At 37.1% G+C, this 9,717-nt stretch overlaps 1 long non-coding RNA gene across 1 annotated transcript; it reads left to right on the top strand.

The window, feature by feature from the left end:
• The first annotated feature begins 1,359 nt into the window (after positions 1–1,359).
• LOC123509591 lies at positions 1,360–7,878 on the top strand. Its single transcript, XR_006676228.1, has 2 exons — positions 1,360–1,814; positions 7,594–7,878. It is a non-coding gene; the product is annotated as an uncharacterized LOC123509591 (long non-coding RNA).
• Positions 7,879–9,717: the final 1,839 nt, after the last annotated feature.

Consider the following 9,717-nt stretch of genomic DNA (forward strand, 5'->3'; position numbering starts at 1 on the left):
AGAGAGAGAGAGAGAGAGTTAAGAATGTTTCATTAAGCTACATTTTTTCAGATAAGAGTTGAGATAATATTCGTTATCACTCTCTCTCTCTCTCTCTCTCTCTCTCTCTCTCTCTCTTAACAGGTCAGAGGAAGCGCCATCAGGTATGCTAATTATCGTGTTACTGTTGAAATGAAAGTGTGTGTGTGTGTGTGTGTGTGTGTGTGTGTGTGTGTGTGTGTGTGTGTGTGTGTGCGTGTGTGTGCACTTCTTTTATTGACTCGTTTGTCGTTTTTTTCTTGTTCTTTTTCTTTTTGGTCATATTCTTGTTCTTCTTGTTAATTTTTTGTTCTTGTTTTTTGCTGTTCCTCTCACGACAATCATCACTCCTTTCACAACCTCAAACATTCCTTCCTTTCTCTTATTCACTCATTTTTTCGTCCATTCCTGAAACATACACATTTTTTTTCGCCACCTTATACCTTTCCCTCTTCTCTCTCTTCCTTCCTTCCTTCCTTCCCTTCCACCCTTCTCCTCCTCTACCACACTTTACCTTCCATCTCCCCTATTAGCTAATCAACCCTGCTCACCTGTCCTTCCCCGAGTCACCTGTCGTGTCGCATTATTTACCTGACATTCTTGCTAATATTTTTTTCTTCTACCTGTTGATGGCTTGGGTTCGTGTACCTGTTGGCTTTATCTTTGCTTCTACCTGACCTCACCTGTCCCTTCCGCTCTTCTGTTATTTTTATCTAGTTTTGTTTTCTGTCTTTTCTGTGGTGGATGGTGTAATCTTTTTTTAGTTTTTGGGTGGATGGGTCGATGGGTGGGTGGGTAGAGTGTGTGTGTGTGTGTGTGTGTGTGTGTGTGTGTGTGTGTGTGTGTGTGTGTGTGTGTGTGTGTGTGTGTGTGTGTGTGTGTGTGTGTGTGTAGTCATTCAATTAATCTTTTTGGTTGGTATATTTTTTGTTTGTAATATGAAAGGGGATAGTTCTTTATTGGTCTGTATGTTAGAGAGGAAAAAATAGAATGTAACTGTAAAACACACACACACACACACACACACACACACACACACACACACACACACACACACACACACACACACACACGGCCCGGTAGCTCAGTGGTTCGATTCCCCGGCCAGGTGTGTGTGTGTCTCCTTTCACGTGTAGCCCCTGTTCACCTAGCAGTGAGTAGGTACGGGATGTAAATCGAGGAGTTGTGACCTTGTTGTCCCGGTGTGTGGTGTGTGCCTGGTCTCAGACCTATCCCAATATCGGAAATAATGAGCTCTGAGCTCGTTCCGTAGGGTAACGTCTGGCTGTCTTGTCAGAGACTGCAGCAGATCAAACAGTGAATTACACACACACACACACACACCTCACTCAATCCTGTAAACCCACAAATATCTACATGGGTAGCTAATTACAAACAGATAAACACGAACAATCACACACACACACACACACACACATACAGGTAGGCAAAGCAAGGCACGGTACAGCAAGACACAGCAAGGCAAGGCAAGGCAAGGCACCGCGCATGGTCACTGTTGTAACTTTGGGATGGGCGGGTAGTACCTCTCAGGCTGCGGCGCCGAGAACACGCTCTTTCCCTGCCACCTCACCGTTCCCTCTGCGCTGGTCTGTTCTCCCGCCCTGTCGCTCGCCTCGCTCCCTCGCTGCCTCGCTACTGTATTACTAACTTGTGCTACCTTCCCCCACTCACGCGACGCTCTCCACTCTCACGTACTGATACAAGCTCGAGAAGTGGGTGATATTGGCAGTTTCAAGGTGAAATTGTGGGGTCGAGTGAGTGATTTATTGACAGAGGTGAGAGGAGAGGAAAAGAAAGATTGTTGCTTGTTGTGTTTTGTTGGTGTGGTGTTTTGAGTTTTGATTCTTGTGTTTTGGTTATGTTCGTTTTTTCTTTTTTGTGTTTATTATATTTTTTCAGAAGATTATTTTGCCTGTGTGTGTTCTTTTGTTAGTGTGTGTGTGTGTGTGTGTGTGTGTGTGTGTGTGTGTGTGTGTGTGTGTGTGTGTGTGTGTGTGTGTGTGTGTGTGTGTGTGTGTGTGTGTGTGTGTGTGTGTGTAGGTGGGTGTTGTGCAAGATCATCAATTCCTGACGAACAAGTGAGTGAATGAAAGAACGGACGAACTGTGAAAAAGGAAGTGGTGAACTAGATGAGAACAGAACAAAACTGACAAGGAGAGAACTAGAAACAAAGAGAGAGAAATGGAAAGAAATGAAAAGAATAAAAAAGAAACACCAGCAAGCGAATGGAAAAAGAAAAAGGAACAGAGAAAAGAAAACAGATGGATAGATAGAAGCACACAGAGAGAGACGAAAAGGAAAATGAATGTAGTGTTAATTTCAAACGTTGAAAAAAGAAGAAAACTGAAGAAATGTAGAACAACTATCTAGCGAACACCTGTGAACACCTGCCTGCCTCCCTCTTGCACCTGAACAACTCCATCGCACCAGGATGTTGTTGATTAAGCACTGCGATGCAACTCGTGACACTATCGGGATTGACCAGACTTTTCCCCAGTCCCTTGAAAACTATACACGTACTTCATATTTTCTTACGTTTATGAGGGACGAAGGAAAAGAATGGAAAATGTTTAAAGATACGTTCCTGTTTTATCTCTCTGTCAGTATGTTGGAAAAGTGTATTTAGTTTTCTACGTAGGAAAATATGGATACTGTTTTTTTAAGAGTGTGCGGAAGGGAAGGTACTGCAGTTTCTCTTCGTGGTTATATAATATCATGGAAAGAAAAATATTATACTTCCTCTACGTTTAAAGTATAGATGAAGCTTTACTTTACTCTGTGTGGAAAGGGAATATTGATACTTTTACTGTTTATGAGTACGGGGGAAATAAATACAAAAAACTTTACGTGTGTTGGGAAGTGTGAAAATAATGATATCTCACTATCTCTCTCTGGAAAAAAAAAAGAAAAAATGATAGTGGGCTTTGTGAAGGGAAAATGATGTAAAGGGAAAAGAAACTGCGCGAGGAGAAAAGGATAGTGTGTTTGTGTTCCTGTGAAAGAGAAAAAAAGCGTGTGAAAATGATGGCTATATTTTTGAAAGTGTGAATGTTTGCAAGGACAAATTTGTGTATTTTTCCAACCTTCTCTTTTTCTTTTTCATCTTTTCTTTCTATCCTTCATTCTTCCGTCTCTTTTCCCTTTTGTTTTCATTCTCTTTGCTTTTCTTTCTTCATTTCTTTCTTTCTTTCTTTCTTTCTCTCCTTTTTACTTTCTTTCATTCTTTCTTTCTCTTCCCTCCCTCCTCCATTTTAAGTAGTAGTGATAATGCTAGTGATGATAGTGGTGGTGGAGGTGGTGATGACGGTAGTGATAGTGGTGGTGGTGGTGGTGGTGCTAGTGATGTTTAGATACAAAATATGAATTGTTGTGATTGACTGAAAAAAAAAGAGTGGATAATTGATGTCAGTGTTTGCAAGGTTAAAAAAATTGCTTTGTTTGTCAATTTTTCTATACCATTGTTTTTATTTTGTATGGTTTGTTTAATGTTATGTGTTTATTCCTTTGTTTGTTTCTTGCCATGCCATTCTTTTTTTTTATAGCTTTTAATTGTTGTTGTTATTACTATTTTTCGTTTGTTATTTTCACTGTTTTATTTTTGTCTTCTACTACTACTACTACTACTACTACTACTACTACTACTACTACTACTACTACTTCTAAAACAACAACAAAAAAAACAAGAACTACTACTACTACTACTACTACTACTACTACTACTACTACTACTACTACTACTACTACTACTACTACTACTACTACTACCACTACTACTACCACGTCTAAAACAACAAAAAAACAAGAAATACTATTACTACTACTACTACTGCTACTACTACTACTACTACTACTACTACTACTACTACTACCACCACAGCTGCTACTAACACATACTACACACGCACTTTCTTTTATCTTATCACATCCGTTTTTCTTTGTTATTTTCTTTTACCACATTTTATACTTCAACTCTTATGCTGCTTTTGATGATGATGATGATGATGATGATGATGATGATGATGATGATGATACTACTGCCATGGCTGCTGATGATAATTTTTTCCTTTTTTTTTCACTTTTCTTTTTTCTTTTACGCGTTTTATTTGTTTGTTTGTAATTGCTGTTTGCTTTTATTTTGATTTTTGCTTCTTACGTTTGTTATGTGTCTATCTTTCGTTTTCTTTCTTTCCTTCTTTCTTTTTTCTTTCTTTCTTTTCTTTCTTTAATATTATCCTCCTATTTCTACTCGTATTTATTTTCATGTTTTTCTTCATTTCGTTTTGTTTTCATATTTATTCGTGTGTTTTTTTTTCTGTTCATATGTGTGTTATTTTTTATCTCATTTCCTTTGACTCAAAAGATATTTCGTCTCTCTCTCTCTCTCTCTCTCTCTCTCTCTCTCTCTCTCTCTCTCTCTCGTTACCTTTGTCTCTTATCTTTCCCTCCGTTTCATAAATTCAACCTTTATTTCTTTATCTTTCTCTTATTTTTCGTTTCTTTTCACTTGCGATACAATATTTTCCTCAAACTTTCTTATTCACGTTTTATTTTGTATTTTCTTAGTTTGCTTGACTTTTCTTTTATTTTCTTGTTTTCTATTTTTGTTTTCTTTCGTGTTTTTACTTTTCTGTTAGTTTTCATATTTTTGTTCTTTTCTTTAACTTTTTTTTTCCTTTTAGTTCAATTTCTTTTTCAGTATTTTCTTCTTTTTTACCTTATTTCATTCTTCGTGTATTCGTTTTTGTTTTTCTGTTGCCTTCTATTTCTGTTCTTTGTTTTTTTGCTTCACCTACGCTTCTATTTTTTCCCTTTGTGACATTCTCTTCGTTTTCTCTCGGTTATTTCTCCCTCCTACTCCATTTTATTTATTTTTTCAATTTCTTATTCTTTTATTATGATATTCACTTTACTTTTATTTATTTTAACTATTTTTACTTTCCTTTGCTTGTTAAATTTTTCATTCTTTATTTTTTCCGGTTGATTCATCCACTAACAATTTTTTTTTTATTTTTTATATTTTTTATGCATTTTCTCCTTTTTTTTTTCTTTATTTTCCATATTTCTCTTCGATTTTTTTCTTTGATTCTTTATTGTAATTGCTTTTTTGCTGCTGCTTTTTTTTTTTATATTTTTTCAGTGTATTTTCAACTTTCCTTCATTTTCTTCCATCTTTTTTCATTTTTGCTTAACCATTTAATTTTTCAGTTTACCTTTCGACTTATTTTCCAATATATTTTTTCATTCCTGTCAAGTTTTTATAACCTTTCAATTTTTTTTCCCTTTTCCTTAGTTTCCCCTTTACAAAAATATTTCCCTCCACTTTTGCTCGCACGCAATGTTATGCAGCCCAGTCCACTCCTGTTTCCAGCCAACACTTCTCCACTCAAGCTAACTAAACCTTCCTCCACTTTGTACTACTATTACTCTTGTTGTCTGTGTGTATATGCTACTCAATTAATAAACTTGTTCTGGATTCCTGTGATCTTTTTGTCTCTCCTGCAGTTTTTTTTATCTTAAGCTTCCCCTCCAAAAGGCATCCTCCAATCTCACGTTTTCTGCCTTGCCTTCCTGTCCTGTTTCCTCTCGTCTCCTGAGCTCACTGAAGAAAACGGAGTGTCTTTTTTTTTTTTTTTTTTCCACGAATGATGAATAGCACATTGGAAACTGTCTCTTTTATACTTTTCTATTTTTTCTTCTCTTTTCCTCCTCTTCCTTTTACTCCTCTTTCTCCAGTTTCATTCTTATTCTTTCAATTTTTCCTTTTATCCATCGCTTTCTCTCCTTTTCTTCCTTTTCCTATTGTATCTCTGTTTTTTTTCTTTATCTTCTCTTTCTGCTCCTTTTTCTTATTTTCTTCGTCGAGATTCTTTTTCCTGTTCTCCTCCATTTTCTTTTCTTCCTTTTTTTATTTCTTTTTCATTTTTTCTACTCTTCATTTCTTCTCCTCCTCCTCTTCCTCCTCTTCCTCTTCCTCCATTAATATTTTCTTCCTTCCTCTTCATTTCTCTTTATCTTTTTTACTTCTCACATTTTTTAGATTGGCTTTTCTCTTTTCTTTCTTTCATCTGTTTGTTTTGCTTTCTTTATTTCCTTTTTCATTTATTTTTCTCTTGCTTCCTCCTTTTTGCTCTGCGTTTTCTTTACTATTCTCTTTCTTTTCTTCCCTTCCTTAAGTCTGTCTTCATTATTGTTATTGCTTTTGCCTTTTCTGCTTCACTTTTCGTTTATATGCTTGCTTTTTTGTTTTTTTTGTGTTGTTTTTATTTTTATTTCCTCGTCACCTGTCGCATTTTTTTTTATTTTGTCTGTTTGTTTATTTGTTGGTCCTTTTTTTTTTTTTTTTTTTTTTTTCGCTTGAGTTGTAGTCATGTTTTTTTTTTAATCATCGATTCTTTTCATGTCTTCCTTCGGTTTTGCTTATTTGCTTGTGTGTGTGTGTGTGTGTGTGTGTGTGTGTGTGTGTGTGTGTGTGTGTGTGTGTGTGTGTACATGCTCAATTTTTAGATTATCTTTCCTTTCCCCATTCTCTCTCTCTCTCTCTCTCTCTCTCTCTCTCTCTCTCTCTCTCTCTCTCTCTCTCTCTCTCTCCCTCCTCCTCCTCTCTCTCTCTCTCTCCTCCCTCTCTCTCTCTCTCTCTCTCTCTCTCTCTCTCTCTCTCTCTCTCTCTCTCTCTCTCTCTCTCTCCCCCGCTTCTCTCTCTCTTTCTTCACTGAAGCAAATGAAGCCCTGGTATATATTCATGCCCGTGAATAGAGAGAGAGAGAGAGAGAGAGAGAGAGAGAGAGAGAGAGAGAGAGAGAGAGAGAGAGAGAGAGAGAGAGAGAGAAAGCTGTGATAGAAACACCCAAGAGAGAGAGAGAGAGAGAGAGAGAGAGAGAGAGAGAGAGAGAGAGAGAGAGAGATAAATAAATCATGTTATCGTCTCATTTATCATTTTCTTTTCGTTTCGTCTCCTTGTCTATTTTTTTCTTTATTGTGTTCATGATTCTGTGCTTTGCTTTCAATTACCCACAAAAAAACCTGATCAATTTATTTAATGTATTCTATGTGTGTCAAACTTTTGGGGCGAAAATTTTTGGTTCATCAAACACACAAACTTTTATTCACTTTTAAAAATTTTTTTTTTTTTTTTTATTTCTATGTATATATATTTTTTAAAACCGATACTTCGAATAATTTAAACTAGGTATGTGTGTGCGTTATGTATGTGTGTGTGTGTGTGTGTGTGTGTGTGTGTGTGTGTGTGTGTGTGTGTGTGTGTGTGTGTGTGGTCTCCACTTCTGTCTGTTTGTCTACCATTTTGTCTATCTAATCATTCTGCTTGTCTATGTATACCCTCCTCCTCCTCCATCTCTCTCTCTCTCTCTCTCTCTCTCTCTCTCTCTCTCTCTCTCTCTCTCTCTCTCTCTCTCTCTCTCCTTTTCCTCCTCCTTCTCCTTCTCCTCCTCCTTCTCCATCATTCTCCCTCCTTCAATATTCCTCGCATGTTAAATGAGAAAGAGACGAATATCAATGAATTTCAGACTACTTAATAACGTTGTGTGTAATTTGAAGGTGCTGAGACGGAGACCGAGCGCTAACTTGTGGGCAAAATGCAAATAAAGGTGAAATAAATGACACATACGAACGAAGTGAAAAGGTACAAGAACGGAAAGTAATAGTAATAATAAGAACACTAACAGTTGTAAGAGTAAATAGAAGGAGACAAAAGGAAGGAAGGAAGAAGGAAGGAAGGAAGGAAGGAAGGAAGGAAAAAGAGAGAGAAAAGTTAAAGAGAAGAAATATAAATCAAAAGGATAAACTTATTTGTTATTCACGTAAAGAGTATCAGTAAAGGAGGAAATAGGAGAGGAAGAAGAGGTAGATAGAAAACAGAGGACTAAAGGAAGGAAGGAAGGAAGGAAGGAAAGAAGAAGAGAGAAAAGACACAAAAAAGGTAAGAGCAAATGGTATTTTTCGTTTGTTTTTTGTTAATGTGTTTTATCATTTTTGTCAGAGAGAGAGAGAGAGAGAGAGAGAGAGAGAGAGAGAGAGAGAGAGAGAGAGAGGAAACCATTAAGAGAACCCGACTAAAGAAGAATGAAGGAAACAAAAGAAGGGGAAAAAAAAGGGGTAAAATGTCGCCGAGCTTTCGAGGTGACAAATCCAGGTGGAAAAATCCATTTGGAGGAGGAGGAGGAGGAGGAGGAGGAGGAGGAGGAGGAGGAGGAGGAGGAGGAGGAGGAGGAGGAGGAGGAGGAGGAGGAGGAGTATAGACAGAATGAAGCGACGAGGAGAGAAACTAAATAGGAGGAAAGTGAGAGAAAAAAGAAGAAAAAAAGAAACAGGAGGAAGAAGAGAAGGAGGAGGAGGAGGAGGAGGAGGAGGAGGAGGAAGAGAAGGAGGAAGAGGAGGAATTGATAGTAATGTAAGACGAAAATAGAAGCAGAAAATGTAATGTGATCGAGTTAGAGGAGGAGAAGCAAGAGAAGGAGATGATGATGGAAGGAAGGGGATGGAAGAAAAGGAGAAATGGAGGAAAAATGTGTGTAGTGGAGGTAAAGACGGAGGAAAACAAGAGCAAGGAGAAAGGGAAGAGAAAAATGATGGAGCTGAAAATGGGATTAAGATGGAATTAGAAAGGCGTATTTGTTTAATGAGAGAGAGAGAGAGAGAGAGAGAGAGAGAGAGAGAGAGAGAGAGAGAGGTTAAGTAAACATCTTATTCTAATATTAGATTTTCTTGGCTACTTTTTATAATTAATGGTAAAGAGGGCTTAATTGTAGACCTTGTTTACTTTTACATTATTCATCAACTTTTTGTGTGTCAGGTTCCATAGAAATGTTTTTATTTTTTTCTATTTTCTGTAACTTTTTTCTGAGTCTCAATATAAACTTCATTTTTATTTTTATTTTTGAATTTTTTTTCCCCGGCTTTTATCTGGTTTATATTTGCCATTGCATTTAATTTATTTTCGGTAGTAAGGGCGTGTTAATTATCCAGATAACACACACACACACACACACACACACACACACACACACACACACACACACACTTTTTCCCTACTTGCATTAAAGAACTGAGTGTTTCCAATGGTACTTATCTTTGAGCGCGTAATAATAACAGAGATATCACAGTCTTGTCATGAAGTTCTGTTTATATATAAGTGTCCGCTGTGAGATATAACCATAGCTCGTGTTCTTCGGTGCATGTAATACCAGAGCAAAATGCAGTCTTACCAGAAACACGCTTAATATATTTGCCGGTATGATGAAGCAGTATTAGTCTAAGTGGCCCTCGAGATTTATAACCGTGCCTCGCTTTCTCTAGTGCATGTAATACGAAAGCAATGACAATAACACACAGTCTTACGTGAAACCTTTCTAATATGTCTCCCGCAATGATGACACAGTGTTAGTTTTTCTTACGGGGACTGCAACGTGTAAGGGATCTTGCTTGGTCGCATTCTCAAAGACTTCTGTTCTTCACCTCCTATATTTTAAAAGACTTTATTTGAATTTGTACGAGTTTTTATTTCTAAGGTGTTTTTACAGTTCTAGAAGCAGATTGACAAGATTTCTAGATGTACGAGTTTTTATTTCTAAGGTGTTTTTACAGTTCTAGAGACAGATTGACAAGATTTCTAGATTATATACTGGAGAAACACTTGAGAACCCCCGCTTATCATATCTGTGG

Source organism: Portunus trituberculatus, chromosome 27, assembly GCF_017591435.1.
Source record: "Portunus trituberculatus isolate SZX2019 chromosome 27, ASM1759143v1, whole genome shotgun sequence".
Classification (NCBI taxonomy): Eukaryota; Metazoa; Arthropoda; class Malacostraca; order Decapoda; family Portunidae; genus Portunus; species Portunus trituberculatus.